We start from the raw sequence: 27050 nt of genomic DNA on the forward strand, positions 1-27050 counted from the left end.
TCCTATTTGTTATTTCGCTGATGTGAACTCTGGGGGTGACAGGCCCTGACCCAACACCAACGCAGGGGGAGAAATTACACACATGACACCTATATTCGTTTGAGCCACCACACCAGTCATGAGGGAGACTGTGACTTTTAGATTCGATATGGCGTAAGGCAAGGAGATCCTTCCCTGTGTAGCAGGTAGGTGAAACAGGGGTCCTGGCCCCTGGCACAGTACAGGCGCAGACGGGCACAGATGCTGCACGCCGGTCCCTCTCCTGCATTTATGGCTGGAAGTGAAAGAGGACTAGAGCGCCAACCCTCAAGATGGCCTTCTGCCCGGAATTGGTTCTAATGAAAAAAGAGTGTGAACACCTCCCCCTAGCTCCCTCCATTCAAACCGGAAATAACCAGTTGGTGGACCAGAGAGCCAGGGGAGCACCCACAGGCAGAGCGTAATCAGGTAAGATAAACAATAATAGTAAAATAATATCTCCCCAAAAACAGTGTCACCAGAGTTAGCTGTTCCTTGTAGGAACACCAATATAAAAATCGTTTAAAAGCGTTTGAAAAGTAAAAAGCAACACTCGCCTCCAAATGGAGTTGATCCGCTGCGAGCTGGTCCCTCTCCTGCATTTACAGCTGGAAGTGAAGGAGGACTAGAACTCCAACCCCCAAGATGGCGGTTGGCCCGGAAGTGGGTCTAAGGAAAAAAGAGTGTGGACACCACACCCTAGCTCCCTCCACACAAACCAGAAATAACCAGGTGGTGGACCGGAGAGCCGGGGGAGCACCCACCGGCATAGCGTAATCAGGTGGGATAAATAATAGACGTAAAATAGTCTCTCCCTAAAAACAGTGTCACCAGAGTAAGCAGTGCCTTGTTGGAACACCAATATAAAAATGCACCCGCAGAAATCGACCAAAAAAAGTCACCTCGAAAAGGCAACACAGATCGAGGTCTAACTGGCACTCCCAGACACAGGGTGATGAGTTGTAAAGTGGTTGGGACACCGCTGCTCTCCCGTGCACTGCTTTGAACTCAGAAATTCCTTGTTTTTGATGACGTTGGCTTGAGTACTCAGGCTCAGCACCCACTGCATGCCTTGTACATTTATGGGTAAATACCTTGGGAAGTTAGGGTACCTTTGGCGTAGGTACCTTGAAGTTCCCCATTGGGGCATTGGGTGCCTTCTGTTGGTGGAAGTATCGAAGTGGGGTGAGGCGGGGGTACTTGGCACGTTAGTGCAAGAATTCTCTCAGTTCAGGCACAGGCACAGTCACATCATTGCATTCCCACACATCCACTTTAACTGGTATCCTCCATATGACTAATATTAATTTCCTGCCCGGAGGACTCAACATTATGACTTCGGAATGTCCGGGGGTGCTTAATAAAATCAAAAAGGGTGCTATCATTAAACAGGCCAAACAACTAAAGGCCGACATTCTCCTAGTGCAGGAAACCCATCTGCTGGGAAACAAAGCTCCATGTCTAGTCCGATTCGGCTACAAGCAAGTATACCACTCAGGGTTTGCTTGTGGATCACGCAACACAGACATCCTTATACACCACAGGATTCCTTACACTATGGCCAAACTATGGTCTGACCCCGGTGGGTGCTACACTATTGTGAAAGGCACACTGCATGGGAAAACACTGACCTTATGTAGCTTCTATGCTCCCCCTCCACTAGGACATACTTTTGTAGACAGAATTACACAACTATGGGGGGAACTCCCAGATGGTCTGACGATCATGGGGGCGATTGGAACTGCATCATGGAACCCGTAGATTGCTGGCGGGAGACAGGCCACAGCCCCCAAGTGGGAGATTTAAAACTACACCACCTGGTCTCTACCCTGGGGTGGGCTGTCCCTTGGCACACATACCATGCAGCTGAGCTAGGTTTCACCTTCCTTACTGCAGTACATGGATATCTATCCAAGATAGACTCTTTTTGTCTTCCACGCAGCTATATTCACAGGGTTTCGTCAGTTTCTATCCTCCCCAGAGGTTTCTAGGATCATTCCCCAGTCACCCTCAAATTAAGTATCAGGCCGAACAAACCCTCTTCAGATGGTGAATGTCACCATGGCACTTTCGTGAGCCTCATATCAAACTATCCTCCGGCAGGCGATCACAAATTATTTGACATCCAACGTAGCAACTGCCCCTTCCAGTATATTATAGTCGAAAACACTCAAACCCACAATTTGTGGTGTAGATATCAGCTATCAGGCAGGTGAAAACGCTGTCATCTAGCCCAAGTGGTGATACTTGAAAATTGCCAGCAGGATCTAGAGGCTGCGGTGATGGAGGGTCAAGGCCCGGCACCACAGCGCTGCCTCCTGCAAACACAGCAGCAGCTACACCAACACCTTACTAATAAGGACCAGGAAATATGGTTAGCAACTCAACACAAAATTTATTAATGGGGGATAAGTCGAGTAAGATGCCACACCGTCTTAGTCAAGCTACACTATCCCCGCCCCGCTGCCTGTGCTACGAAATGCAGAAGTGATCCTATGCACTACCCCTGACACGGTGGTCCAGGCGTGCTTCCTATTATACATCCCTATTTGCCCAGGATGAACTCATATCAAGTGAGTAAATAGGAGAGTTCCTAAAAGATGTACCATCCCAAAAGATACCTGACCATATGCACGAGCAGTTAGATGCCCCTATAACGATAGAAAAGCTCAGCACTGCATTGGTCGAACATACACCTGGGCCACGCACGCGGTCCTAATGGAAGAGCTGTCATCCTACCGGTTCCATGATGAAATATCGATTACAAAAACATCGTCCAAAAAAAATATCGTCACGAAAATATCGTTTACAAAAATATCGTCATCATATACTTAAACAAGGATTCACACAAATATTGTTTTTTTTATCGACTACCCTAACATCGTTAACACTTATATTGACTACATAAATATCGACTACTACATTACCGACATTCTTTAAAATAACATTACCTTCTACATTAATATCGACTACAATAACATCGACTACCTCTCTACTTATACAAATATACAAAAAATATCGTCATATTATTAACAACAAAATATACACAATACCTTCTTATTATTCTCATTTTTATAATTATTTACTGGTAAAAAATACTTTTCGCACATATATGTATTTACTATTCCTATTATTTATTTATATATAAAAATACAATATCGTTTACTAATAAATACATTTACTAACACTATCATACACTCCGATTGCATAATTTTAAAATACATTTCACTAATTTCTACATTTTAAAAATATCATTATAATAAAATAAATCACATATAACACATTTTACTATTTTAATTAGCAAACAATTATTGATGCAACAAACTCTTCCCAAAATAACGGCTTTTAAATTCAAAATAATGTTCTCAACCAATGATTTTAAAATATATGTAATTGAACCAATCAAAAGCTACCATTAATTAACTCACTACTATAAAAACAATTAATAATAATAATAATACTGATTCTTGTATAGCGCGAACAGCTACCTCGCGAGGAGGTGTCCCGGCGCTGAAAAGAAACGCAGCAGCAGAGAGGGATGCAGGGAGAGGTACTAGGCTTTCTGTCCAAAGAGCCAAGTCTTTAGGAGTTTCCTATAGATGGCTTCTGACGGGGCAGATTGGATGGCAGGGGGGAGGGAGTTCCAAAGCTTCGCAGTGCCTACCGAGAAAGATCTGCCTCCGAGTCTCGCTCTTCTCGCTCGAGGTACAGCCAGTAGGGTCTGCGAGTTTGATCTCAGGTGTCTCTCTTGATGGTAGCGGGGGAGTCGAAGTTTCAGATAATTGGGACAAGTCCCTTTTTGTGCTCTGTAAGCTAGGGTGAGCGCCTTGAATTTTACTCTGCTTGTCACTGGAAGCCAGTGCAGCTCGTGAAGATGCGGAGAGATATGATGTTTAAAAGGCACGTGTTTTATCAATCTCGCAGCCGCATTCTGCAGGCTCTACAGGCGTTGTGTCAGATATTTCGGGAGGCCAAGATAGAGGCCGTTCGAATAATCCAGTCTCGATGTGACTGTCGCATGGATCGCCGATTTACAACAGTCAGTTGGTAGAAGAGAGAGAAATTTTCGGAGGTTCCGAAGTTTATAGTGGCAGCTAGAGGTGACTTGTATGTGAGAGGAGAAGGAAAGTGTCTCGTCCCACCATACACCCAGATTTTTTGCCTTGGTGCCAGGGGTGGGAGCAGGACCCATTTCGGTGGGCCACCAGAGGTCAGGGGAGGGTGGAGTACTTTTCCCAAAGAATAGTACCTCGGTTTTGCTAGCATTCAATTTTAGCTTGTTAGTGTTCATCCATCTGGCTACGTCACTAAGACAGCCTTTTATTTTGCTGAACGCTGCTTCTGACACCTCAACTAATGGGAAGACTAGTTGCGTATCATCCGCATATAAAATCGCCTTGACCCCCCATTTGGCGATTAAGGTAAAAAGTGGGGCCAGATAAACATTGAAAATACACACTTAACTTAATTTACCTTTTTTGGCCCAAACTTGGAGAGAAACGGTTACCTTGCTGAAGAGAAGAGAATACAAACCTACTACAACAACTACAAAACTTCATACTACAATTCAAGTAAGTGAAGTCCCATTTCATTTATCATTCTAACCTACCGAAAACTACCTAAACTCCCTAATTTAAAACCTGTTCTTCTTTTCTGTTAAAACACAAATAAAGTAACCTACCAACAACTACCAGAAAATAATAATTAAATAAAATTATGAACTGCCTTATCCATGTCTACTTACATAGCTGTAAAATAATTTTAAAATTTGCAAAGTAAACGTGCAATAGACTTCATATGTTATGAACTACTATTATCCTAATACAATAAATACCACAAATAATCTTTTTTCAACAGATTATACAAACTTCATCTACAAATCTACAACTACACTACCAACATCTTCTACTACATCAAGTAAGTATAGTCACTGTATTTATTAAAAATCAGAAAGTTAAAAAAAACAACTATAACACTAAATCCATTTTTTTTATTATTCTTTACCACTACTACAGAACATTAAAAAGAGAAACTCAAGAAAGAAAAATAAGAATCAAAGAATTAGCAGTAAAGCAACATTGTAAGTATGTGTTCACACTTTTTCCTTCTCATATACACATCTCTATAAATGTTTTTCACTTTTATTAAAAATACATATATATGTTTCCACAGATCTACCTTCGACATGGCAACTGGAGCAACTTTTATTACTTCTCAAAAAGGGAAAATAATGCTGAGCTACATGGGTTACACCTACACCCAAGAAAGAATCAAAGGGAATAAGACCCATTGGAAATGTAGTAAATATTACTCAAGTGCATGCTATGGTAGAGCAACTACTGTTGATAACAATGTTGTAAATGTACGTGAGCATAACCACCCGCCCAATGTAACAGAAGTGGAAGTTAGTGAAGCACTAGAGACATTGAGAGATGCTAGTACAGGCTCACAAGAAACAAGCACTAGTATTTTGAAAAATGTTTTAAGCAAAGTGCCAGAACATGTAACAGGACAGTTGCCTTCAGTCCCCAACTTAAAAAGATTAATAGCTAAAACAAAACGTGCTTCTGATCCAACTCCACCAACTCCAGAAACTTTTCAAGACATAAAAATATATCCTGAATACACTATTACACACAATGAACATACATTCTTAATGTATGATAACCACAGTCATGACAAAATAATTTTACTTTTTGCAACAAATAGCAATTTGCAAAAACTAAAATCATGTGAAACCTGGATGATGGGCGGAACTTTTAAAGTATGTCCCAAACCTTTCTATCAACTTTACACCATACATGGTGAATACCAAGAAACAAATATCCCTCTAATTTATACTCTGCTGCCAAATAAAACTAATGCTACCTACGTAGAAATTTTAACAACTATCAAAGAATTTACAGATAATTACTATCCACAAAGAATAATAATTGACTTTGAAATTGCCATGATTCAAGCTATCCTTAAAATATATCCCCACACCTCAATACAAGGTTGTTATTATCACTACAACCAAAGTATATGGAGGCACTTACAAAAATCTACTTTAAGCATTGAATATTCAACAAACAGTAACTTTGCTTATCAGATTAAAAAGTTGATTGCATTGGCATATGTGCCAACAACAGAAGTAGCTAACTACTACAATTTACTACTTTACAGCCCTTTCTACCGCACCAATGAGAAAAAACTAACTCCCTTCTTAGACTATTTTGAAGATACCTGGGTGGGAAGATTACATCGTTCAGGCCACCGCAGACAACCTAAATTTCAAATTCCATGGTGGAATGTGTATGCTAGTGCAATAGCACAAAAAGCAAAAACTAACAACGCAGTTGAAGGATGGCATAATGCCTTCCAAGCCACTTTAGGAAGAACACAACCAACACTTCATAAACTAATCCAAAGCATAAAAAAAGAACAAAGCTACCAAGAACTCAGAATAGAGCAATCTCTATCTAAAATCGGCCCTAAACTAAGTAAACAAACATTAAATATGTACGAATACCTACAGCAAAAAAACAGAATGTACCCAAGTATAGAAGGTCTAGAATACTTAGACCTAATAGCAAAATCCATCCTTTAACAAGCAAAACCTAAAAACGTAGCAAATCATAAAAAAAATACTATTTTTTTCAATGTAGTTATATTATGTCATGTAAATATAAATGTAATATATTATTACAAGACATAATAAAATGACATTAAACAAAATTGTACACTATAACACAATCCAACCCAAGATTAAATATAATTTTTACTTACGGTTCTGCTGCTGTAGAATATGTTCCATGGCGATTATTTCCACAGGAATAAAACAAAAATCAATCCATATGGTGTTTAAAAATCCCAACAAAATGCAAAAAATACAACTGTTGAGTCCCACGTCGCAATCCTTTGGAGAATGGAACCATTAAAAACACGAAAAATAATCACGAGAAAAAAGCTACAAAATCCCGAAAAGTCAGGAAATGTAATTAAACATTTACCTGTATTTAAAAAATAAACGAGATAAAATCCATCTGCTCACCAAAACGAACACCTGTAAATAAATACAAGCAAAACCCACCCACAATACATACGAAATACACAAAGCCTACACATAGCATAAAAAACATATGAAAACACCTTAAGTAATCCATTAATACAATACTCAACCTTAGTTTCATTAGAAATACCTAACAAAGTACGTTATCCATAACGACCTGAAATAACACGTAATTATCAAATAAACTGTAAATTACTACACATATCGACACGTACACACTACAACTAGCTCTCAAATACCTTACAATGTAGTTAAAATTAATGTAAAATAAACTTACCTTCACCAACATGAAGCAGCTCCCAACCGCGAGGTTCCGGTTTCTGAAATGACCCAAACAACGATGTCGATAGACTAAAAAGTGAAGTTGCAAAAACAAAATGGCAGCATAATAAAAAGTAAAATAGGACTAAATACCCATTTTTTCCAAATAAAATTGTAGTAAATAGCATATTTTTTTCCATGTTTACTAATAATTTTCTTATTATTTTGAAAAAAACATATGAATAATGTAAAATATACAATAATATTTTTAATATAATTATGTATTAATTATTTATTGTATATCAAAATATGTTTTTGATTGTAAAATATTTTTCTCTAATGTACAAAAACAAGCACTATTTTATGTACATATTTTTGGAAAATACAATTACATGTAAATTAATTAACATATTACATTTTAATAAATAATATTAAAATTTAATATACTAATTAATGTATTAAAAAAATGTATATATGGTAAAAATTGCAATTTAATTTGTAAACAAATAATGTGTTAAATTTGTAATGAAATCATAAAAATGTTTGCATTAACAAATGAAAGTATGAATAAAAAATTATTGTACAAAACTAAATAACTATTTTATTTAATAAATGTTGAAACTTGTCATATGTATGTAAAAATGTTTAAAACATTTATTAATTGTTTATTGTTTAAAATAATATTACAACTTTACATATATTATTATTTTTAGAAATTTAAAAAAATTTTTTTTTAAAGAAATATAATAATTATTATTATTATTATTATTATTAAGCTGTTTTATAGCGCGCACAATTACTCCGGAGTATCCTGGCGCGGAAAGAGGGGAACAGTAGTCGCAGAGCAAAGACCAGCAAACGTACTAGACAGCTATTCTAAACAGGTGAGTCTTCAGCGCTTTTTTAAAAGCAGTGAATTCGTCAATGCTCCGCAGAGCCACAGGGAGGGCGTTCCATGCGCGCGCGGCCTTTACTGTCACAGAGTGGCCTCCCAGCCGGACACGCCGGAAGCGCGGGACCAGCAACAGATGTTGTGCTGCTGAGCGTAAATCTCTGTTAGGAAAGTACCGCGTGAAACGTTTCATCAGATAGGCAGGGCCACGCCCATTGATGGCTTTATGGGCCAGAGTCAGAATTTTGAAAGTGATTCGATGCTGTACCGGCAGCCAATGCAGGCTGTCCAGATAACTTCTAACACTGATCAGCCTGGAGATATTCCCCAAAAGTCTGGCGGTGGCGTTTTGAATAATCTGGAGCCGCCCGATCAAATAGGCCGGTGAGCCACTGAACAGGGCATTGGCGTAGTCCAGGCGCGAGAGAATTAAAGCTCTCGTGACTGACTCGACTGACTGGACAGTAAACAATAATAATTTAGTATTTTAACTATAATCTAACATAACTCAGGGAAAGTACTGGACAGTAAACTATAATAATTTACTATTCTAACTCCATTTATAACATTACTCAGGAAAAGTGCTGGATAGTAAACATTATTAATTTACTATTGTAACTCTAATCTAACATAAAGTCAGGGAAAGTGCTGGATAGTAAACCATAATAATTTACTATTCTAACTCCAAACATAACATAACTCAGGGAAAGTGCTGGATAGTAAAGCATATTAATTTACTATTCTAACTCCAATCCAACATAAAGTCAGGGAAAGTGCTGGATAGTAAACCATAATAATTTACTATTCTAACTCCAATCCAACATAACTCAGGGAAAGTGCTGGATAGTAAACCGTAATAACTTACTATTCTAACTCCAATCCAACATAAGTCAGGGAAAGTGCTGGAAAGTAAACAACAATAATTTACGATTCTAACTCCAAATATAACATAAATCAGGGAAAGTGCTGGATAGTAAACATTAATAATTTACTATTCTAACTCCAATCCAACATAAATCTGAGAAAGTGCTGGAAAGTAAACAATAATAATTTACTATTCTAACTCCAAAGATAACATTACTCGGGAAAAGTGCTGGATAGTAAACATTAATAATTTATTATTCTAACTCCAAGCCAACATAAAGTCAGGGAAAGTGCTGGATAGTAAACCATAATAATTTACTATTCTAACTCCAAACATAACATAACTCAGGGAAAGTGCTGGATAGTAAAGCATAATAAATTACTATTCTGACTCCAATCCAACATAACTCAGGGAAAGTGCTGGATGGTAAACCATAATAATTTACTATTCTAACTCCAACTGTACAATATTCAAATTGTATAATAACAATAAATCATATTTGTGAACATATTTTTTGACAATGTCGAAATTTGATTTTTTTTCATTAAATTTAATATTTTATTTAGCTTTCTATTTTTTACATACTTGTTATTAATTCTTACCATATATTAAACCAAAAACACATCAATAAACACTAAAAAAATAAATTATTTATTTATTAATTGAGAAATTTCGATTTATAAATTAAATTCACAAAATTAAAAATTTCGATTTTCGCTTTTTTTAAAAATTTAATTACTTTTGAACATTATATTTCATTAATCACACACTTTATTTGAATAATATTACATAATATCTAAAATTGAAAACGACGAAAACAAAAATTTCGTTTTTTAAATTAAATTTTTTTTAAAGTAAATTTACAATTCTTATCAATTCAATTCAATTTATTTTATTATGTTTTGGCTCTCAAAGAGGGCCACATAAAATATACAATACAAATACGTGCAAAAGAAAAATTCAATACGACAAGCACAAAAAAAATTGCATCCATTGACAGTGGACATGAATAATCAACCTCAGACACCTCCATAACACATTAATAAATAGCTAAAAAGCCCTTAAAGAAATTAAAAATATAGAAGCAAAACATTTCATTTGGGGGACAGTGTAGAAATTGTAGCAAGATATTTACATTGGAAATGCCCAATTGGAAACATATTGGTTTTAACCATTTAAACCGCAATAGGCGGAGTGCAGGGCAAATCAACAAAACATGCATTCGATCTTGAACACTCATATTACAAAGATTACAGATAGGAGAGGATCCATACCATTTAGATAAGAGTAGATTTAGGGGCAATAAATCATATCTTAAGAGAAACCACAATCTACGGACACCAAGTGGAATATTCCATGAGGCATAGGGTTGGGCCAACTTCATGGAATAAGAATTAAGGAGGAGATCACAACCCCCTTTTTCTTGTATTACATTCTTATCTATTTGAAAACATAGCTCCCACGATGCCTGTTTCAGCAGGGTTTTTAGCTGAGTCGGTGAGTGGAGGAATAAAGAACTTTCGTCTAGCTTTAGAAGTGACACAGCTCTTCTAAAGTTCCTTACTAATCGAGAGAACTCTTTGAAGTTGCCCAACAATTCTCCTTTAAGAAGAGCTCTCATCGATCCCGGTTCAGCTCTGGCCAAGCAAGCCACCCATCTTACCAGAGCACATAGTCCCTGAACCCAACTGCTCCTAAGGCCAAAATCGAGCCTACATGCGGCCAAGGAGCACGCAGTGTTGAGGGTAGATAAGGATCTTAGGAGTTTCCCTTCAATTTTGTGGCAGAAACCCCAGTGCTTCAGCTCTACAAGTTCTATGCCATATAATATAGTAGCAGGAATCTTTGCCCTATACACCTCAAGTAAATAGGCGAAGTGTCTTTTACCGGTGGCAAGATAGAGGGAATTCAAGCCTTTGCCATGAGCCAGGGCTTTACGTGAACTATGCTCGATATGGGGCTTCTCACTCAAATTGGCCGCAATTATTTTACCCAAGAAGGTATAGGATTTGACAACCTCTAATTTCTGGCCACCTATAAACCATCTAAAGTTTTCAGATCAACACTTCCTTTTCCCTGCAATGCACATAATTTTACTTTTAGATGTATTAATCTTCATAAAATGAGAGTCAGCAAATGCATGTAAAGCCTGCAGCCGATTAGCCAGACATTTGGGTGTTAAGTCTAGGACAAGAATATCATCGGCATACATCAGACAAGAGATAGGGGACCCCCCCACCACCAGAGCTATACCCACACAAGCAGTCAGGGAAGCAGGAAGATCTACAGTGTACAAGGAGAACAATATTGGAGCCAGAAGACAACCTTGTTTAAGGCCGTTCAAAGATGGGATTAATTGCGAGAGTCCCCTTTCTCCACCTTGGAGCACACAACACCACGTTTCCGTATGGAGAGCACGTACAAGATCCAATAAATAAGATGGTAAGCCAAGGGCTGCTAATTTTCTCCACAGCGTACGACGATCTACTTTGTCGAACGCTGTGGAGAAATCAATGAATGCAGCATACACCACCCCCCCTCGTACATGTGTGTATTTGTCAGAGATCACCTGCAGGGTGGTGAGATTATCTAGTGTACCGTGCCCCCTGCGGAAACCAGTTTGTTCTAATGGTAAGATATTATTCTCCTCGATCCATTCGTTAAGTAATATTAGGATACATTTAGCAAAAACCTTTCCGATAGAATCGAGGAGGGCTATCAAGCGGTAGTTCATGGGATTGTCCCTAGCTCCTTTCTTAAAAATAGGGATCAATAAACTTCCCCTCCAAGAAGCAGGGACCGTTTTAGTGACAAAGCAGGATCTAAACAGTGGGTAGAGAATCTTACTCCATAGAGAGGGCTCCTGCTTCAAAACCGTCATAGGTAGTTCGTCAGGTCCCATTGCTCCAGAGGAGCGCATGTTCTTTATGGCCATTTCTATGATTTTCTCTGTTGGGAAATTTATAGGACCCTCAGATGTTAGTACAGGCTCACTATCTTCAACCAGTGTATCATTCCCAGCATACAGCTTCCGAATGTGAGAGGACCATACCTCTTCAGATATAGGGATGGGGAGAGGGCTAGTTCTAGCACCGCATCCCTTACCAACTATGGACCAAAATTCTCTAACCTTACCATGCACAACGGCTTCCCTCAAATTTATCCATACAGAGTCTTCCTTCTCTCTTTTTAGTTTCAATTTCAATCTAGTTCTCCTTCTTTTTAACCTCGATATTTCGTTTGCTAGTTCACCAGATCTACCTAAGAATTGCTCCCGCACTCGTTTATTTATTTCCTTATTCAGGGTGCGCAAGACACTAGGATAAACAACCTTTTTCCTAGGACAACTAGCCTTTTTCACATCCAAAATGATCTTCCTCATAAATTTTTCAAAGTTAACAATTTCGGAACCCTGCCAATCATTTAACTCTAATATGGTTTTGCGTAGAATATCCTGTACACCTATAATGGCAGTTGGATTCCAAAAACATCTGCCCGAAGATCCATGGAAATTAACATCGTTATTATTAAGGAACCAAGACTCAGTGGGGGGAGGTTTTAAAGAAATAGTTATGGTGATTATACTATGGTCACTGAAGGGTGTTGGAGATACCATAAGATCCTGAACGCATGGAAAAGTGTCATAATCGGAGATCACATAATCAAGTATTGAGGCACTAAAAGGGGACCTATGGGTGAATTTCGCAGGCACATCAGAGGGGAATCTCCCATTTAGAATAAGCCCCTCGACTGCCGACAATTCTTCCAAAAGAATCTTCCCTCTTTTATTAGTTATTATTTTATCTGGAAAGAGGGATTGTGGAATAAAATAGGCCTCTTCTTTAGGTTTATTTCTAAATAAATTTAAACTAGCATTAGAAATTTTACAGTTCAAATCTCCTACAAGGATAACTTCAGGTGGAGGATGAACCTTTTTAATCTGTCTGATATACTGAAACACTTGCTTCAATAAAATATTAAAACACTCTTCGGGAGGAATGTAAGCATTGATGATTACAACAGTGGACTTATTTAAAAAGCTAGGGAGATTTGCTATTGTTATAGCTTGGAAGAGATTACTTGGGTCAATGTAGTGAGAGAATCTCCACTGTATTTTGTTAGACAATAAGCAAGCAATACCCCCTTTAGCATGGCCTTTCTTGGAGGGAGCAGCCGGCGCTTCCAACACATAGTAATCCTTCCCTGCATAAATATTATTGGTACACCATGTTTCTTGGATGCAGATCACATTTGCTTCCAGCGAGAATAGAAACTCTAGTTTCTCCGGACTATTATATATCCCGGCTGCATTCCAAGAAATAATTTTCAAATTATTGTTAAAGATGATGAAATAATTTGTGATTATCTGTGCTCTTATTTGATAGGGCACTAGGCAGCCAATTCCACCGTTGATTATCCTCAGATGGGAGAGAGGTCTGAATTAGTGGAGGGGGCGAAACCTGGGAGACCGAACGTTTCCCCCTAGAGACCCAAATCTTTAAGTCTTTAAAGGGAGAAAGGGCCCCATCTTGTTTATCACTTATTATAATATACTACCCACCCTTATCCCCTGTATCAACAACAACCCACTACAATATTTGTTAATTTTTTAAATTTAATATTAAAATTTTAATTTCGTTTTAAAAATTGAAATTTAAATAAAATTCAATATTGTTACTATTCTATACAAATTATTTACACTACATTTTTAAATTACTACCCACCCTTATCCCCTATAATACCAATAACCCGCTCCCAAATTTTTTACTAATATTATTTTTTTAATTAAATTTTAAAAACATATTAATACTAATAGACATTTTTTATAATTTTTTAACAAATAATACATACTTTTAAACACTTATATAACACATTCTATTATTTTGTCGATATTATATACAACAATATTTTCCTAAACGATATTCTGTTCGACGATATTTTATTTTAACAATATTTTTGTCATTCTAAAAAAACGATATTTACTACAACGATATTTACAACAACGATATTTTTGCTAGTCGATATTCTTACCTCGATATTTATGCTAGTCGATATTCTCCCATCGATATTCATGCTTTATACCATCCTACCACCCAATCTCCCTCTTAAACTTCGAATCTAAATTGCACATACATTCAGGAGCTTGTCCACCTCAACCAGGCTGGCTTTCTGCCACAAAGCTCCACCTGTCATAATATCTGGCGAGTCAATAACGCCCTAGAATTGGGCCGCCCTGCGGCCTTTTTGTTGGCCAATATAGACAAGGCGTTTGACTCCTTAAGTTGGGCTTATTTATTTCAGCTCCTCCGAGCCATTAACTTTGGTCCTCGCTTTCTGTCCTACATACGGCTATTATATACAGAGCTTTCGGCATTGGTATGGGTGGCAGGGATATGCTCGGTGTGCTTCCGTGCTCAAGGAGGCCCACTTTCCCTGCTATTATTTGCATCAGCAATAGAGCCACTGGCGGCGTGATTGAGGTGAGATCCTTTGATAAGGGCATACGATTGGTCAGCAGATAGGTCCGACAGGATTGTGTTATACACAGATGACGTGCTGTTCTTCCTAACTGATCCCGTATTCTGCGGCCCACAAATACTCCACGTATTTAGGGAAACGTCTGGCCTTGGTACTAACCCAGCGAAGTTGGTGTTGTTCCCAGTATGCATCAAAGAGGGGCATGGTTCATGGGCATCACAACTGGCCCATTCACTTAAGGGTTTCCAATACCTTGGGGTCCACATTTCACCAAACCTAACGATATCCTGGTTGTGCAATATCAACCCACTCCTATCCTGTCTCTGGGAATAGACGATGGGATGATCGCCTCTGCCTTTGTCTTTGTTTGGGCAGTCAGCAATCATTAAAATGGTCTCTCTGGCTGTTTTTCTTTACAGGATGCAAAATTTCCTGTATACCATTCACGGACCTGGTTTGCCCAGGTTAACGCACATCTCAACTGCTTCCTATGGGAGGGTGGTGTTGTAAGCGTCGCATTGCGAACTTGCACCCAATCAACATATTGTGGTGGGATGGCGGCAGCCGATATATGCGCATATTATGCAGCATCCCACCTGCTGAATATAAATGAGTGATGGTACAGCTCACACACAGACCTAGCGTACGCACCCCCCTCTTGGGTTTTCTAAACCTGGAATGTCTACCCCCAAAGTGTCGAGTTGTAATACAACTCTGATGCCACATGGTAAAGAAAATGGGCTGGGAGGAGCGTCTGACACAGATAACTCCTCTGTGGCACGGAACCTATCTGCGCTTAGTCGCTGTGCTCCCAGGTTTCTGTGCATGGGATCTCATTGGAATCTCAATGTTAGGTGATATAATTTATGGGTCCACCCTAAAATCCTTCCAACAGCTGCAAACAGAATATCATCTCCACGGCACACTATTCTATAGATACCTTTAACTACGACATGCGCTGACCCCACTGATCCGCTCTCTGGAGGGTTTGCCAGAATTCCACCGTCTTGAGGGACGTTTATTGATGGGTGACCTTGGTGCCACCAAATTCCGGCAAAATTACCAGACATTGATCACCCACACCCAAACTGCACTAAATAATATGTTAACAGGCTGTATTGTTGTTTTGCTATATCGGTACTATTCTGTAATGTACTATATCCGAACTGTATGCAATTGTGCTAGCCATAATGGATCACAAAACTCAATAAAGTTAGTTTTATAAAAAAAGTTCATATATATTTTAGATATATTAACAACTGCTTTAAGATATTTTAAACATTTCATTTAGTTCTGGCTTTACATATTTAAACATTTTTGGAACAATCAAACTTGTTTACTTTTTTTAAATGTATTTATTTATTTTATAGCAAAATTAAGAAATAATATGTTTTTATTTTGTAGTTTTCTTTTGGTCTTGAGTCGTTTTTATGCTTATTTAGCAGAATTTTTTTACAGCTTTATTATTAAAAAAAGTCGACTTCATTTTTAAAATTCTTCATTAATTTGTTCTGTCTATGGATTCTTACGGTCATGGTTACCCATTTCTATTCTTTGGTTAAGGTAAGAATATGTTTTCCTTCCTTTTTTAGTTCTTAGTAGCTTTTTACCCTTTTTTAATATAACAAAAAATGTATATATTGTAGGGTGCTTTATTCTTGGGTCCCAAGAAAGGAATTGTGCCTCACTTTACTTATAAGCCAATATGCTGGAAGAAACACATTTTTCAAAACACCCTCTGAATCATGGCAGTAACCGCAAATTTAAAGTTGAATAAATAATCATTATTGCTATCTTGTACACATTTAAAAAATACCTAAGTTTCTTTCATACCCATTTTTCATTTATAATATTTTACCAAATGAATTGCTAGTCGATACACAATAACAAATCATTATAAGGTGTTGCTCAGTTTTTGGCTCTAGGTATTCCATGTTTGGAACAACCAACAAACAGTATATATCCCTGCGACCAGACGGGCCTGCCAGACGTAATGGTATATGTTACTTTTATAAATCAGCCATCAGGGTAAAAGTTCTAAATGAAAACATAGTTATCAATTGCTTTTTTCAACTTATTTTCATTGTTTTTTTTTACTTCAACAATTAGTTTCGTTATGAAAACCATGAGCAGTCTGTACAACTCATACTTTGTTGAATTCGAATTTTGTCTGGTTTTCAGAAATGTACAGCTTTACTGGATCTCCCAAGCATTTAATATCTTTTTCCATCCCAAACTGCAAGGGTGAAACCACGGTAAGTAGGAAAAATAGACTACTTCTCGCAAAACGTGGTAGAAAAAAATTGTGTTTATTTTTCAATACCGATTGTTTCTGAAAGCTGTAAAGATGGTGATCTTAGCACAGCAAATATTTAATGGATGCCATTTTTAGAAGATAAAAAAACTTTCTTGCAAAGCACTTTTTCCCATTTTTCCAACATAAAAATGAAATGCTGCTATATTTTGGCTATTTTCTCCCTTCGCTTCAGGGGAATTGATGAAATATGCATACCTTTAGAATCTCGAAGGTGTGGGCAGAATGGATGCAAATTTAGCTGCAATGCCCTTTGTTGAAAAAAGATGTGACGGCATAAGTGTCAAGAGCTCCACATTTCAAAAAGTGCTCAGCATTCTAGGGGGAAAAGACTTAGGGCCTTATTCTGATGCGGTTAGGAAAGCATTCCAACCTAGGGCCTGATTCTGATGCGGTTAGGAAGGCCTCCTAATGGCATTTTCTCCTTCCAAATCATATTGGGAACGTGTCTTCCCAACCCAGGGCCCAATTATGATGCGGTTAGGAACATATGCTCCCATTAAAGTCAATGGGAGTCCAACCAAATCATATCTGAAAGCATCCGGATGCATCGTACTCCGTCGGTCGGACACTTCTAATCCGAGTGGGTCGGAAACCATTTCCAACCTGATTCAGCCGGGAAGCTTTCCAACCCGCTTCAGAATCAGGCCCTAAGTAACCAAGTGGTTTAAAAAAAACATTTTTTATTTGGGAGTACACTGGGAGGAGCAGGCATTGGTCTTATAGACCACTACCTCGTTTCCTTGTGGTGGCCCTTTAGTTTTGCAAACCAATTGCTATCTCCTTTGAGGCGTCAGCAATTGATCAATGGCAGTCACAACCCATTAATGCTTACCACTGTGACCCACAGTTAGGAAGGGATGTCTCCTCCCACACTTCCTCCTAACTTGTATTCAGAATTGATCACAAATCAATCAATCAATCATAGCATTTGTAAATCCCTCTACATACCTGTGAGGGTCTCAAGGCGCTGGGGTGGGGTCGGGGGCGCTGCTACTGTTCGAAGAGCCAGGTCTTGAGGAGTTTCCTGAAGGTTAGGAGGTCTTCGGTCTGCCGTAGGCAGATGGGGAGGGTTTCCAATATTGCGAGCGGGAAAGGCATTTCCGACACACAAAATGAGTTTAGTAAATAGAAAAAAAGCTATTTTGGGGCTGGAAGCCCTGCGATTTTGCAAATTACAGGGTTTGCAGACACAAATGGCCTGATACGAGTCTGGTGGTCCAAGGACCACCAGACTCATGGTGGCACAGCGGTGGAGGTCTTGGAACTGCCACATTACCACCTTAGTGGTTGTGCCACTATGGGACCACCAACTCTGCCAGGGAACCACAGTTCCCTGGTGGTGGCGTGGGGGTCCAGATGTAACTATGTACTTGGCATGACCGTAGCAGTCCTGCCAAGCATATAACAACTTTCACCACCGCCACTGATTTCATGGAGGTATTTCTTTCATGAGAAAATTGACGGTGACTTGTGCCTCGCGCCTTGTGGATGCACACAGGGGGGCACACACTTTTCTGTCCATGCAGTGATGGAACTTCCTTTGACATTCCCATTGTGGTGCCTATTTTATTTGTGGGAACAGTAAAAGAAATTCCTGCCAATGACTAAAAGAGTCATTATAGGGCAGGCAGTCCTCTCGCAGCTGGCACAGCCACGCCAGCAGCGAGCGAGCGCAACTGCACAAAAGTCGTAATTGGGCCCAAAATGTCTATCTACATCTGCCAAGGTTTCAACTTTTATGAACATTGACTGCGCAGAAGTGCTTTATGGTAAACCTTTTCTTGAATGGGGACATTTCAAGCTTCATTAAAGATTTACCTCTCAAGCACTCTTTGACCCAGAGACAGTGGGTTGTTGAACCAAATGTTTGGGATAGCTCAAGTGATTTATAGAAGATGCAGATAGTCTTGTAGGTGCTGCATGCTCCGGTGCCAGTTCAATGAGGCCATCACTCCTATACTGTAAACTTAAGGGTGTTTTAAGATATAAAGTTTATGTTCAGGCAAATTCCCTGCACTTCTAGCAAAATCTACTATCGCTATTCACCATTTGCTTTTTTGCCTGCATGTGGGTTTTAACAGTAAAAGCAGGGCTTTCCCACCCCTCCTAAAGTGCTTAGAGAAAAAAAGCTGCAAACATCTATCTAGCTTCAAAATCAATATAAACAATATAAAACATCTGTTATTCAGCACCAAGAAACCCTCTGAGTGAAAGTGAGCTTTGCAAATACACATGTTTATGTTTATGTTTTTATTTTAAAAACAATTAAAAAAAATTCTGGCATGAAACTCAGCTTTTGCATAAACATGTTGGCATTTATGAGCAAATGTTGCCAATTTATGTGAAGAAACAACTTACCAAGAGTGCAGCTTTACGCTTTAGGAAACCTGAGAAAAAAGCTGCAGGTAGGCCAATAAAAGGGCTTTGTGCATGCCCAGACTTTTGCAAAAAAACCACCACAGACTCTAGATAAAATGCCTTGATTCTGGAGATCAGCCCAGCAACTGAGTCTAGGACTGCTTTGCGGGGAGCACGTTTGATCAAAAGGGGGCCAGTAATTAATATACTACCAGGTTCAATTCAAAGATGTCAAGTCAAGTCAAAACCACTTTATTCGATTATTTAAAATCATAAAAGTATGCTATACATATACAGAAACATTGAAAAATCTGATAAAAATCTGTTATACAAGATAAAAACACAATTCATAATCAATTAATATGTGTGATCAATCGTGCCCATGTTTAAGCAGTTAATAGGGATACAATTTCTGTTATTGAGAGGATTCAATTTCATATACAACTTTCTGTCTATCCCTCTTGTTTCTAACAGACGCGGCGAGAAAGCTGGCAACACAAAGCATAGTTTCTGGGGATTCTAACAATTGTAAAAACATTAACGCAGGTTTACACTGAATAAAATTTGTTTTTTTTAATAATGGGAAAATAAACCTTTTCCTGGCATCTTGGCAAAAAAAGATAAAGTGCATAGTGTCTTCCGATGAAAATTCATCGCATTTGCACGGAGCAGCATCTTCAGGTCTACTCCAACCCTCCAAATCCCAAAGAACTGTGTGTATTTGGTTAAACCGCAGTTTAGTCAATAGCCACCTATGAAAAGAATTTGTCACTATGATCAAATACGGTGACATTACAAGTGGCTGGGTAACCAAAACATGGCCTCTAACTGATGGTTTACATAGTTCTACTCCTTCCCACTCTGCCTCCCTTATCTTGATCAAATTAATTTTTACCCACTCAATGTCAGCCTTACATAGAGTTTCTGAGTTAGAAAAGATCTCTGGTCTCCCCATATACATAGCTAACAGTTTTATGTTAGACAACCACTGGATTTTATTCATATTGTCTAACCTAATACAGTCCTTTAAGATCTTATGATTCAGGGAGAGGTTCGGATTTAACCAGATTTTAATCCATAGCAGCATTGGGGCTAATTTAATTATGTCTGCTATGTAACCAATCCCCAGTTCAAGGTGGACCGAGTGGGAAGCAGTAGTTTGCGGATGGCCTAGGTGGGAGCGTAGGAATTTGTTTTCTTCCATTTGAATAGCGTCGGGTTTGATGAATCCCCATATTGCTGCCCCGTACCTTATGATGGAGATAGTCTTTGCTTTATAGATTGTTAGAATTGCCTCAAAGGGTTTCCCCCCCAAACTTTTGGCAAAGCCTAGCACTGCGGCTGAAGAATTTCTCGCCGAGTTTACCTTTAATAAAAGCTGAGGGGACCATAAACTCTTGTCATCGAAGACTACTCCCAAGTAGGTAAATACCTTCACTCTAGTGATTTCTTCACTACCACAGAAGAAGGTCTTAACTTTATTTTTTGTGGGCCCCAATGACATAACATGCGATTTACCGTTATTTACTACCAGGTCCAGGCTTTTCATAAAATCCCCAAACGAGTCCAGCAGAGGGGCCCTTGCCAGTAGGACAGCGTCATCCGCGTATAGGAGCACCGGAGCCGGTGTGTCTCCCATACGCGGAATGTCCAAAGTCGCTGCTAGCAGATTTACCTCCAGTGAATTTATATAAAGCGTGAACAGCATAGGGGCCAAGATGCATCCCTGGCGCACCCCTCTACTGGACTTAAAACTGGACGTACATTTCCCCTCGTTCGTCATCCTGATTGAGGCGTTCAAGTCTTTATGCAATTCGGCCAGGAAATACACAAGGGGCCGATCAAGTCCCAGCTCCAGGAGCATTGTCCACAGCATCGACCTATTAACTAGGTCAAAAGCTGTGGACAAGTCCATAAAGCCCAGATAAATGGAGCCCCTGTCAGCCTTAGTGTATTTAGCTATTATTAGGTGTAGGTTCAGACATTGGTCCTCCGTACTCCTCCCCGCTCTAAAGCCATATTGGGCATATGACAGTATGTTATTGTCGGAGACCCACCCTGTTATCCTTGCTAGAATAACCTTCCCCAGAATTTTTATAGAGGAATCTAGCAAGGATATGGGCCTATAACATCTGGGGTCAGCCCTTTGGCCCTTCTTAAACACCGGGATTATTGTTGACCGGGACCAGGATTAAGGGAATCCTACACAGGCCGAAGTATTAAAAACATTAGTCAGGATGTTAGCCCAGTACAATGGGTTAGCCTTGTACATGTCTGTGGGGACCCCATCTGGTCCTGGTGCCTTTCGCCCTGCAGAGTCTTCAATTGCTTTAACAACCTCCCCTAAGAGAAACCTAACTGGCATGGCGGGAGGTTCTGAGGCTTAGGCTACAAAGATTTCTAACTCAAGATGGCTACCATATATCTTTTCAAAGTGACTTAACCAGTCCTCCTCTGCAATATTTGCTTCTAAGACTTTATTGTTGCTGTTAGAAAATAGGGGCATATTAATAATAGACCAGAATTTTGCACTATCTTTTAGGGTAGCTTTATCCATTAGCTCAACCCAGGCATTGTGTTTGCTTTCGTTTTTCCTTTCCTGAACTGCTTTTTTGTACTCACTTCTGAGCTGTACGACCAGAGCTTTATTCCTTGGACGTTCCTGGAGGGCTTTTTTGAGGAGATTGTGAGATTTAGTGCATTTGTGGTCAAACCAGCCCGAGAGCGAGTTATTTGTGGCTGGTCGGCTTTTAGAGGTAAGTTCTTTGGCCACTAGAGAGCAGATAGCTTCATATGAGGATATTACTTGCTCCCCAATAAAAAGGGGATCTCCACAGGTTTCTAAATCCTGGGCAGCCTTTATAGTGATGTTATTAAAGAACTCCTCTGGCATGACCTTACTCCAATTGAGCCTTCTCCCCTGATCTTTTGCTTTCACTTCAACTACCGCCGTAGATGGAGTGGATTTGTTTAAGAAAGAAAAACCATTTACCAGTTCAATTACCACTGGGTTATGGTCGCTAAAAACTGAAGGTATAGCATTATAAGAAACTACGTATTTTAAGAGTCCAGATCAGAGAAATATGTAGTCAATTATTGTTTCACAATCCCTGCCTGTAAATGTGGGAACACAGGAACTTTTATCAAAAAACCCTGGTTCAAGAAAGTTATTGTTACATAAGAGTTTCTCCAGTGCTTCCCCCTTACTTGTATGCTCAAAATGTTGCGGGATGTGAAGTCTGGCCCATCATTATCAGTTAGTAAACAGTTATGACTACATAGGTGCACATTAAAATCACCCAACAAAATATATTGGCTGAAAGTGGTTTGCTTTAAAGTGTAAGTGTTTAAAAAATTGGGCAACCATACCAAGTTAACATTTGGGGAGTCCCCTTGCTGTGAATTATAACAATTCACTAGAATTAATTTGGTGTTGTTGGTAAGATTAAATTCCAGGATGAGAAAGTTATTAGATGGACAGTCTATCCTTCTAACTTTCCCTCTTATGTTCACAGAAACCAGAACCACAAGTCCCCCTATATCTCTCCCGGCCAACGATTTTAATGCTGGGGCAAAATATGTGGTGAAACCGTCCATCCAAAAGTCACAATCTATGTCCCAAGTCTCTTGGAGAGCCACAATATCATGTTGTTTCACAAAGTTTAGCCAGTTGGTATCTTCTCTCTTGGAACGTAGTCCAGCGACGTTCCAACTTAACATCTTAACTATTGACCCATTAGCGTTACACAGAGTTACAGGGTTACAGTGGGTAGCAAGAGGAATCAAAGTAGAATGATCCGGTACCTGGGGGACCAAACCAGGATGAGCCTCTTCCCCGGTTCCCTTAGTAGCCTCTCGTCAATCAAACAACTCCATGGTAGAAAGTACATCAAATCTATTGTGTGTGGGGATGTTAGGCCCAAAATTAAAGTAATTTTCTCCACCAGGACCCTGAAGTATAAGCGGCGTCTGAGCTATAACAGGAGTATATGGTCTCAATCTCCCGCTATGTGGGGGCACTCTAGTAAACTGATTATAAAAAAACCCAAGAGGACGCACCCAGATGCTGTTGACATCATGCGTCAATGAGGCTGCCCTTAGCAGGACTGTAGCCACATGTTGTGGATGTCTGAAGTTAACAATTATACAGTCCCCTTTACAGGTCTTTTTAGAAGGCCCAATCCAGTTTGCCCTTCTGGTACTTATAATATCGGGGGCAAATTTTGTGGGGAAACCACAGTTCCTGTTTAACTATGACACAGTTTTATTTTTAAGGGAGTCATGCGATTCCTCATGTGTCTGGGCTGAATGCATGTCTTGGGGCGGTACGTTTGTTAAGACAACAACATAGGGGGTACATGCTGGGGGTAGATTTATAAATCTACTTCTCCTTACCAAGTTATTGTTAGATAAACAATCGGTCCCTGTTGTTAATCGAGTAGCTTCTCTCACTACAGTGATGGGTATTGCAAAGTAAACTCGTAGTCCTTTTAGTGGTTCTTCATTTCTTCTTTATTCCAAGAAAGTAAGGATAGTACAGCGGCACGAACATAACAGCATCCTCCGCCTTCTCCCTTCAGTAACTGACTCACCACTCACTACATTCTCCCCAACATACATTCCACACATTCCACACGTGCACACACATACACGCGCCAACACACACACGAGACAACACGCGCACAACACTACATATATAACCAATACCACACACCCTCCTCCTCAAAAAGCTTAAGTCACCACTAAAAGAATCATCCTAATTTGAAATCAGAAAACCGGACAGGCATCTTCCTTGTTCTATCACCACGGCGAAGAATCTCACCTCCAACACCAATATTGGTACAAGTTGACCCAATAGCTCTAACACCACTACCCGTATTACAACTAGTACTATAACCACCCGTACTGCCAGTTGACGCCAGCTCCTTTACTAGTCCAAAATCATCACCTAACATGTAACCACTACACGTCCCATCATCAACACCACCAGATCGTGACCCTACCACACCATTCCTCTCATTGCAAAGGCTCAATTGCCGAAAATTCCACTTTCTACCATCCTCCAGTTCAACAGCACTACCAAACACTCTTATTATCCTCAAGGGTTTAGACCATGTACTTTCACCCTTCAACACTTTCCTAGGATTCTTCACTCTAACCATCTGACCTATCTTAACTAATGGCCAACCACAATTACCTCCATGATACTGCCGATTACGGTCTTGATACTTTTTAACCTCAGATCTGATATCCTTATCAATGTCCTTCCCACTGCACTGCATTTTAGCATTCCTTTTCCTCAACCACCAAGGAACCAAACCAGTAAAAGGTTTCCTACCTCTCAAAACTTCAAAGGGTGTTTTCCCTGTGGCAGAATGCGGGGTAACACGATATGCAGTCAATCTCTCTTGTAAAGCTTTCCTCCAAGGTAAACCTGCGCTCAATGCCAATTCAATCACCTCCTTAACCACTCTGTTGAAGCGCTCAACTTGACCGTTACCTTCTGGATGATATAGTGACGATTTAATGTGCTTGATGCCCATTACCACTAGGAATTCTTCCATCTTTTGTGACACAAATTGAGGACCATTATCCGAGACTAGGATTTCTGGTACTCCTTCCCTTGAAAATACATCCTCTAAAAATTCAATGACTACATCCGTAGTCATCCCACTAACCATTCTTACTTCAGGCCACTTCGAATAGTAATCAACCAATACAATGGCATAACAATCCTTGGATGATAAAGCTGAAAATGGTCCCATAAAATCAATAGCCACCTTCTGCCATGGATACTCAGGTAACTCCACCAAAGTTAAAGGTACACTTAATGGCTTCGCCACTTTATCACTAGCACCACAAACCTTGCAATCCCTCACTAATCGATCCACCATGGAATCAACACCTGGCCACCAAAACCATTCCTTAATCCTCCTTTTTGTGCTAGACATACCACCATGTCCCAAGTGACTCTTGTCAACAATATTCTTCCTTAAGCCAACTGGAGGCACAATTCTGTCACCTCTTAAGACAATATCATTAACAACGCAAAGTTCTTCTTTAATTTTTGAAAACGCAGCACATTCACCACGTAAGTTGGATTCTCTTGGCCAACCATCAACTATGAATCGTTTAACCTCTTGCAAAACCACATCCTTATCCATTTCACTCATCCAAGATGCCTCAGATGCACTACTAACAACATCCTTATCACCTATCAGAAACACATCCTTAGTGGTAAACGCTATCTCACAATCAGTATTAGTTCCAACTTCTGTCAAATCTACATTAGGTAACCTTGATAGACCATCCGCAACTACGTTATCCTTACCCGGAATGTACTCAATATCAAAACTGAACATTTGCAATTTTGAGGCTAAGCGAGCCAACCTTGGAGTCAGATTCTTCCCACCTTCAGGTCTTAAAATATTCACTAATGGTTTATGATCAGTGCAAATTTTGAACTTCCTCCCCCACATATACATCCTGAATCTCTCAGCAGCCCATGAAGCAGCCAACAACTCTTTTTCTATTACGGAATAGTTTTGTTCCGATTTAGTTAATGTGCGTGAAGCATACGCTACTACCCATTTCTCAGATTTTATACGTTGGGAAAACACAGCACCAATTCCATACCCAGACGCATCCACAGACAAAATACATTCAGCAGTTGGCAGGAAGGGTTTCAAACATGGTGTTGTTACTATCTCCTTCTTCACCTTCTCAAAACATACTTTTTGTTGGTCACCCCATGTAAACATTACACCTCTCTTCAACAATGATCTTAATGGTTCAACTTTCGAGGCATAATTTTCAATGAAACGTGAATAAAATTCTGTTAATCCCAGAAATGACATCAATTGTTCTCTATTTGTAGGTTCAGGAACAGCCAAAATAGCATCAACATGACTGACTTTAGGTCGCATACCATCTTTGGATATGACATGTCCCAAATATTCTACTTCAGATTTCCCAAACACACATTTTTCATTTTTGATAGTTAGTCCGCTATTTCTTAATGCATCTAGAACAGCATATAAACTTTCATCATGACACTCCTTGTCCTTCCCATATATTAAGATGTCGTCCTGAAATACTTTAGCATTTTTTATACCCTGTAGGACCCTGCACATTTCCCTTTGAAAAACCGCGGATGCACTTGCAAGGCCAAATGGCATGCGTTTATATCTAAACATTCCCTCTGTGGTAATGAAGGCAGTACAATGTTTAGAATCATCCTCCAAAACAATTTGGTGATATGCACTTGTCAGATCTATCTTGGAAAACCAAGAAGATCCACCAACGGAAGATGTAAGCTCTTGCAAATTAGGAAGAGGGAATGTATCCACCCAAATAGCTTCATTTAAACATCTTAGGTCGACACACAAACGCAAATCGCCATTAGATTTAAGGGAAATCACGACTGGCAAAACCCAATCTGAAACTCTCAACTGGTTCTACAATTCCATCCTTGCACAATTTCTTAAGTATTTCACCCAATTTCTCTCTATAGCTAATAGGTACGTTTCTAAGTTTTTGCCGAACAGGACATGCACCTTCTCTTAAGATGATTCTATGCTTGAATCCAAACATTTTACCAATACCGTTAGAGAATACATCAGGAAATTTTTCCTGAAGATTAGAATAACTACTCCTCTCAAAACAATCATTCTGGATAGCATAAACCGGGCAATCCAAACTAGGATCAATCTTCATGCCTAAGTCAAATATGTGTGGCCATCCCAAAATAGTTGCACCTTTGTTAGCCACATAAATTTTGCCTTGGCAAGAATTTTGTCCAAAACTTATT

The sequence above is a fragment of the Lissotriton vulgaris genome, unplaced genomic scaffold (genome assembly GCF_964263255.1).
Source record: "Lissotriton vulgaris unplaced genomic scaffold, aLisVul1.2 SCAFFOLD_1023, whole genome shotgun sequence".
Classification (NCBI taxonomy): domain Eukaryota; kingdom Metazoa; phylum Chordata; class Amphibia; order Caudata; family Salamandridae; genus Lissotriton; species Lissotriton vulgaris.